Source organism: Lolium perenne, chromosome 7 (assembly GCF_019359855.2).
Source record: "Lolium perenne isolate Kyuss_39 chromosome 7, Kyuss_2.0, whole genome shotgun sequence".
In the NCBI taxonomy this organism is placed as follows: domain Eukaryota; kingdom Viridiplantae; phylum Streptophyta; class Magnoliopsida; order Poales; family Poaceae; genus Lolium; species Lolium perenne.
In genome coordinates this window covers 46,034,710-46,043,135 of record NC_067250.2, presented here as the reverse complement: position 1 = coordinate 46,043,135, position 8,426 = coordinate 46,034,710, and the positions used below count along the sequence as shown (strand labels likewise).

General features: G+C 45.3%; 1 long non-coding RNA gene across 1 annotated transcript; it reads right to left on the bottom strand.

Annotated features, from left to right (window-relative positions):
• Window positions 1-427: 427 nt before the first annotated feature.
• Window positions 428-7,051, bottom strand: LOC139833147 (uncharacterized). Its single transcript, XR_011748293.1, has 2 exons — window positions 6,887-7,051; window positions 428-663 (listed from the first exon to the last, which is right to left on the bottom strand). It is a non-coding gene; the product is annotated as an uncharacterized lncRNA (long non-coding RNA).
• Window positions 7,052-8,426: the final 1,375 nt, after the last annotated feature.

The window sequence follows — 8,426 nt, the reverse complement described above, 5'->3', positions numbered from 1 at the left end:
GAAAGCTAGAGTTGTAATAGGAAGCGTTATTTGTAATCTTGCGGGATGAGTTAGAAACCATCCCGGACTCTGTAACTTGTACAACACGAATCCCTCGGCTCCGCCTCCTATATAAAGGGGAGTCGAGGGACGAGGAAGGCATCGAATCATTGTTTACAAACCCTAGTTTTCATAATCGTCGAGTACTTTTCGGCTGAAACCTTCGAGATCTACTTGCCCTCTACTTCCAACTAAACCCTAGCCTACAATCCATAGGCATTGACAAGTTGATACCTTGTCAGATACCAACTTGTGACGCCCCAGAACCGGTACCATGAGGATTCCAGCGATCCCGCCGAAATCCGCATGATATCGATCCAGAGACGCCCTCCGACACGACGTGCGCGACGAATCACACACGTGATGCCAGAGGAATTAACACGAGAGGTAACATTACAACAGGATTACAATAGAGCCCACAAGATACATATATTACAACAACGTCTCCAACGAGTCAAGATACAAATATACAATACAAAGATCCAAATCATACAGAAGATTAAATATGTCCGAGTACGAACAAGATACAAATTGGACTAAGAGTCCTGAAGATAACCAATGGCGTCCATAACCCTGCCCAGGCCAAGCCGGAAGGGTAACCTTGCTAACGTCATCATCTCGTACCTGTCAAAGTCGGGCCATCGGTTGCCGACAAAAGGGAGGAAGCAAAAGAGAAAGAGGAAAGGCGAGAGTAAGTACCAAGGAACGAACTCCGGCACGTACTTAGCGAGACTAGAAATGGCTATGCTCGCCGGGCGAATATATATATCGCCTGGGGCTATATGGTAGGTTTAGCGGCAGCAAAACTATAACCAATAGAGACACGCTACAACATCCGTCTACTCAGAGAAGATAAGAGAGCGCACAAGGTAACAGATAAATACTACACAAACATAACCCAGCCAAATACACATACCCCCTTCAACAAAGCGAAGAGGCAATGTAAAAGGCACTCAACGATGGACAAGTTTTATTAGGTATCGGTTGTAGTAATGCTATATTACTAATCAAGTTATTAGCAAATTATTATCAACAACATAAATGTGTAAGTTGTTCTATGATCAAGCTATACAATTCCAAGTCGTCCATAACCACGGACACGTCTTATCGATAAGATGTACACCCTGCAGGGGTTGCCCAAATGTAACCATACACATGCTCGACCCCACTTACTACAGGTGGAGTCTCACAACAAGACCGTTCCCAATGCAAGAGAAAGTTTAATGGGAGCCACCCAACTAAGCTACCCGTGACGAAGTCCGGCCGTACTCCGATACGGACCCAGAGGTTTGCGACATAGTCCAGGCGGGCACTTACGACCAGGCACAAGATAAGTCTATCCGCAATATGAGTACAGTACAGAAATAAACACCCGAAGGCAACAGGAAATAAATCGTGCATCGTGCATATGGGAAAATAAAACCAAGGTTGTGGCTCCCAATAAACAGACTCGAGGAAAGGTAGTGGGTGATGGGGGTCCCACTCCCCCACGTACGGGTAGAGCGCTCAATCTCGGAACAAATAACAAGAACTCGGGTCCTAGGGGACATTAGCAAGTCAAAGTTCCGATGCTTTCGCAAAGGGGCTCACAGATGCCTCTGCTTACAATTTTAGTTGTTAACAATAAAGTAAAGCATGAGTATCTCCAGTAACTGATATAGAATGTAGGGATTTCTATTTTCGTGCCCTCGGTTCCTTAGTTGTGCTCAGTTTTCCCCAGCCCCTTAGTTTTTCCTCACTTTTCCCCAAGTCCTTGTTTGAAACCCGCAGAAGGCAGCTCAGACGGCAGGATTCCCGTTAAGTTGACCGCTCCGTTCTGACGTGTGGGGCCGCGTCGTGTGGGCCCGCGTCGCGTGGGGCTGGTAGAAAGGGACCGCGTGGGACAGGACGAGATTGCGTTTGGTTGCACGTGAGCAGGAGCTGGGTTTTGTCTCTCTCGGCCATTGGCATTTCCCTTTTAAGAGTACCTTTTCTGCCTCCTTCTCTCTGCCTTTTTTCACATAATTAGTATCAAATCTAGAGAAGCTTGCATTTCTGTCTTTCTTCAATTATTATTTGTGCCTTTTGGCCCTGGTTGTTTTCCCAATATGGCAGCAAATCTAGTAGGGAGCCCAATCTAGTACTCCATCTGGTCCATATGTATGTAGTTAAATCTAGAAGCAAATCTACAGGGAATGTACGATAAATTCACAAGGTCATATAGTAGAATAGGGATAGATAATATAGATAATAAGCTGCATTCAGCAGCCAAACATAGTAGGGTTCGAGGTTCTTCACACAGCGACAGCACCATCATACTAACAACATAACAACGAGGGATCCCTAACTAACAACAAAGGGATCCCAACAACAAAATGGAGGAGGCAGCAGCAGCACACGTCCAGACTCCGCCTACCCCATCTGCCTCTGCCTCCACTTGTTGCTCCCCTTGGGAGCCTTGGAAGCTTGAGCGGAGGCATGCGCCGCCGGAGATCTCCACCGCTGGATGCTGCGGAGGTGCATGCCGAGCGCCAAGTGCTTGGCGCGGAAGGAGTTGGGGTTCACCGACGCGCCGACCTTGGGGTTGGTGTGGCCGATGTTCTCGGCATGCGTGAGGACGCGATTGAAGTCGGTGCCGCCGAGCCTCCTAGTGCGGAAGGGGCACTGTAGACACCCTTGGCGACGTCGAGGTAGGAGACATATGGCCGACCTGCAGCCTCCGCAGCACACTGGCGAGTCTTGACGTCATGGTGCTCGTCGTCGCCGCCGACGTCGCTGCCAGAACAGCTGATCCATATCAAACGGGAATTTATTAGTGAATGAGTTGCAAACGTGCATGATAACAAAGTTAGGAAAAACAGAGGCAGCCTCAGTTAGAGTGGACACGATTATATGTCTACGGGGACGGTGTAAGCGAACCAAAGCTCATGCACAACAGATTTGTACACGAAATGGTTCGCTGAACCCTCCTGTAAAAATCTGTGCCCACCGATTCATCATAGGCAAAGAAACAGATTCCGCATCTGAACTTGAACACATTCCAGATTATTTGCAACATTAAACGGTTGATATCTTTTGATTCGTGCCTAAAATAACAGATTGAGATCCTATGATTACTTGCATAAATTAACTGATTGAGATCCCATTATTACTTGCATAAATTAACCGAACGGCCGAAACCCAAATCTTGAACGAAATCAAGGAGGGATCAAAGCAAAATGGAATAAAATCGGCGCAAATATTAGCCCAATACTCATCCATCCACAGATCCATCTACACCAGCACAAATAGGGTTCAAAAAGGAATGGGGAACAAAAAAGGAAGCAAACCGTAGTTATTACCTCGTTCCATGGGTCCTCTATGGAGGTGTCGTAGCGGTTCGGGGGCGGGACGTACGGCACCGGCTCGTAGGGGTCCCATCCCGGTGGGATCTGACCGCGACCGGCGGCAGCAGCCTCCGATGCACCGGCGGAGGTGGCGGCGACGTCCGTTGAGGGGACGGCGGCGACGTCCGTTGAGGGGACGGCGTCGAAGAGGGAGGCGTCGCGCTTGGAGCCGACGGCGCCGTGGACGATGGGATTGGCATTCTCCTTGTCCATCTCGCCGAGAGGAGAGGGAGAGGGAGAGGGTTTTTGCTTTGGAGAAGATGATGGGACGTGAGAGAGGCGGCGTTGCGTAGGCGAGTGAGAGTGACAGAGATAGTGGGAGGAGGCGTCTATAAAGGCTAGTGGTGGTTAATGCGACCCGCGTCCTACGCGTCCACCGGCGCACGTCGCACGTCTTGGACTTCTGCAATGCGCCACGCGTCCACGATTGCACGTCTTCGACTTCTGCACCGCGACCGGCGTCTACGCGTCAAATATTGCACGTCTTTCATTTCTGCACCGCAACACGCGTCCTCGAGTCTAACCCTGAAAATTTAGATATACTCAGTTATAACCTCGAGCATTATACTAGCATTTTTTGTGTGCTCAGTTTTCCCCTTGAGTGCTAGTACCGGCTAGTGCAATATGCTCGATTTTACCCTCAAGTAGCTGGTCAACAGACAGTCAACAAATGGGATTAACTAGTTAAATGAGTCATTTAATGTGCAAAAAATTCCGAAAAATAGTGGCACATACTCATGGAGTCTTTACCACAAATTTCCAGTTCTCAAAACATAGATAAGTCATAGATAAATCAAGTTTTACCACAAATTGCCACTTCTCAAAGGCCTTCTCAAATCACCTAGTAGCTATGAAGGTGCATGGTTTTCCACAATAAGCCCTTCCCAAAACAGCTTTCCCCAAAACATACTTTGTCTAAATGAGGCCACAATTCTCACACTCATGTATATTAGTATTGCAAATAGTTTGAGATAGGCCAAGATGGGTTTTATTCTACAAAACACGCATTTTTCATTTTTTAAATCTCATATTTGAATCCCTTAGTCTGTTTATTACATAGGTGCCCTTGGTTTCTTGATACTACTCAGTTTTGCCCTCTCCCTCCACAAATTCTCTCACACGTGCAACATTGCCCTGATTGGTCTAGCCCATGTCACGCGGATCGTGCCCGCCGACCGTTGATCGTATGATCTAACGGGCAGGATAACCCCTCCCTCTCTCTGTCGGCGGTTACCTTCCACTCTCTAAGTTTGCTAAATGGCGGTTTTCTGTATTTATTTTCACGCGCTAAAAATTATAAACTCTTTTAGGCATTACTTTTCACGCAAAAAATGATAAACCATCACCGATTTGTTGTAGCCATAAATTTTCACGCAAAAAATGATAAACCGTCACCGATTTGTTGTAGCCATTAATTTTCACGAAAATCCCAAATGATAAACCATCACCGATTTGTTGTAGCCATTACTTTTCACGCAAAAAATGATAGACCATCACCGATTTGTTGTAGCCATTACTATTCACGCAAAAAATGATAGACCATCACCGATTTGTTGTAGCCATTACTATTCACGCAAAAAATGATAGACCATCACCGATTTCTTGTAGCCATTACTATTCACGGTAAAAATGATAAACGAACCAATCTATCTATCTCTGTATTTGAAGTTTGGAAGGGTTCACCATCTAGTTATGTTAACTTTCGAGGTTTTGATCTGAAAACAAATGGGTATTATAAAGGGAAATAAAAGTTCAAAAAATGTAAAAACGAAACAATCTACCTATCTTTGTATAGAAGATCGTCTGTATGATTTTTGAGGTCATTTAGAGAAGGTAGAAAAAAAGGAATATCTAAAAGGGAAAGTTTCACAAAATTTGAAATTTATGGCGAAAATGATGCCATACATGATGCTGTTTTTCGAGGTTTTGACCTGAAAATCAATTGGATATTATAAAGGGAAATAAAAAGTTCAAAAAATATAAAAACGAAACAATCTATCTATCTACGTATAGAAGATCAGCTGTATGAAGTTTGAGGTCATTTAGAGGAGGTAGAATAAATCACCTTGTTAGAAAAGCTGGTTTCAGTGAGACGAAACGGCATGCGTTTAAGCAAAGTGATTTTTTCGAACATCTCCAAATGATCCCAAATTTGCCATACATGATGCCATACGTGTAACAACAAGGAACCCTATCTAAAAAGTGTCAAAAAAGTTTGCCCAACCGTATAGCTCTATCAAAAAGAACCTCACCATGGCGCTAGTATAATTTTGGGCTTACTTACAAACTTTCGTTACCTAACTTTCAACACGAAACTTGTTTCAAATCACTTTTGGCGTACAAGAAACAAATCCCTCCTTGATTCGAGCACCACAGCCTCCAAACTTTGCCGATGCCGATATCGGCATGGTCAGAACGGCTATGCTCGACGCCACTGCTAGGTCACCGTCGGGATGCACCCTCAATCCCGTCCCTCATTCGATCACCGACACACCAGAGATACCACCGACGCCAATGCCGAACGTACATGCTGATGCCAATGCCGAACATGCATCCACGCCGATGTGGGCACGGCCACGCCGCCCCGCTATGTTGGACGCCACAGACCACCGCGAGGTCTTTCCCTTCGCCACCACACTCTTCTAGCACCCATCTATACACGCCAGAAAGGAGAGACACTAGTTTTCTCTACATTGCTCGCGTTCGTGTCGGACACGGTCAGTCAAAGTTTTGAGGTAGTCGTCGATGTCGTTGACCATTTCTTCTCTTCTTTGCATGGTTAAACGCGTCTAGTTCATATCTATCTAATGCGTCTGGTCTCGCCTCATGCAGTTCTTTGTGGACGTCGATCTCATCTCGGCACTCCGCAGGCCACCTCCTCCGTGCCATCGCTGTAGAGCTCCGTTTAAAAATCTAATCCTACCCGTGTATTGCCCCTTGTATCAGCGCCATGGCCCCACTTGTCATTTGATATAGCGAAGCCCCACTCGTTCGCGTTTTGGTCAGGGATACAGCGATGCTTACGGTCAAACAAAGATGGATGGTCTAACGTGTCTTTGCAGGCTCTACGTGGCCCCACTAGTCAGAAGATAACGGTCAACCGTCGGGCAACCGGGCGTTACATCACGTGTGATGGTTTCAGACAAACGCTTGGGTAAAACTGAGGAAAAACTAAGGAGCTGGGGAAAACTGAGCACAACTAAGGACCCGAGGGCACGAAAATAGAAATCCCTAGAATGTAATAACCTCCCAACAACCCAACATATCCCGATAACAAATCGAGGTAAACAACATAACCTAAACACGCCTATGACTCGCAAGGCTCAAACATCAAGCAACGGCTATGGGTGCGGAATGATACATATAGGATTATTATGGTAAACAAGTGGAATAGGAGACGTGACTCGATAAAGAAGCGCAACATAAGGATAGAAATAAGAGGGAGAGCAAAAATATAAAATAGGTGAAGGAGGTGGGCTCGCCTGTGAAAAGCTGCAGAAGAACTTGTCGTATCTCACAACATCACTTCGTGATCCTATCCGGGAAGAAGCAAATGCTGGAGCAAGCAACGGATGCAAATCTTACTACTACGGAAGAAGAACCGGCATGATCAAGATGATATGCATGACATGGCAAAGATGATGCGATGCAACTTATCCATATTAATCGGAGTCGGAACCCCGGACAACAATTAGGTTGGCGTTGCATTTTCTACCATAAAAGTTAAGCGGTTATTAGCATGGCATAACATGGCAGGGGTGAGCTACTTCAGTATTAATCGGAGCGAGGAACCGTAGCCGGTAATTCCCAAATACTCCGCGTTTAATTATTAGGTGCGATGCAAACTATAATGGAACCACATGATGCGGGATGCAAACAAATGAATGGATGTCATATTCATGATCCTCACATTTTTCTGATCAAAATTCATATATAACACTTTTTATTCCGAGTTATAATTTGGAAGATATGAATTTAGGGAGATTTGATAATATAAAATAACAGAAAAATATTCAGAGAGGGAGACGGGCCGGATCTGTACCAACAGGGCAGCGCAAGGATGGGGAAGGAAGGGAGAGCCCTAGGGTTTGGACGAGAAGATAAGGAGGAGGGGAGCAGGTAGAGGTGGGGTGGTGCGGTGGTGGAGGACCAGGGCACTCACGCCATGTGCGTGTGGTGCTCTAGTCGCTGTCCTGGATGACGAGGACGGGGAAGGAAAAGGAGGGGGCCGAAGGGGTACTGGGCCAGGAGGTGGATTGGGCTGCCTTGGGCCGCCTTGGGCTGAAGAAGAAAGGGAGAAGGAGGGGAAGTTGGGCCAGAGAGGAGGAGAGGCCCACGGAAGGGTTAGCTGGTTAGGGTTTTGGTTAAAAGAATAGACAAGAGGAGGTTATATATATAAACCATATGAGAGGGGAAACTCAAAATTAATTTTTATTTGATAAAATATTGTGGATGATATGATGCATGATGCCATTATGATGCATAGAAGGAAGAGAACAAACAATTCTAGTAGGGGTACTACCCGGGGCCGTTACACTTATGGTCTGGATTCTCAAGTTGTTGCAAATTTTTATAAAGCTTTTGCCTCTCATTTTGAATTGCCTAGGACGTATTTTGATAAGTATAATGAACCGTATAAAGATAAAACTGATTCATCTATAAATAAATGTGTTGTAATTGAAACTGTTGATCATATTCTTCCTGAAGCTTATATTGAAAAAACTCCTTTCCCTGTTAAAATGAAGGAGTATTCTGTTATAACTAGTGCGGTTAATAAAAGTGCAAAGAAACCTATAGAACCTGAAGAACAAATAAAGGTTGAACCTGCTATTGCAATAGTTAAGGATCTTGTGACTGAAAATGTAGAAGATGGTCATATTATTTTCTGTGAAGATGCTTCTAATATTGTTTCACATCCTAATAAGTCTAGGAAAGCCAGTGTTCCTATGCTCTCTGTTAGAATTGGTGATCATTGTTATTATGGTTTATGCGACATTGGTGCAAGTATTAGTGCCATACCTT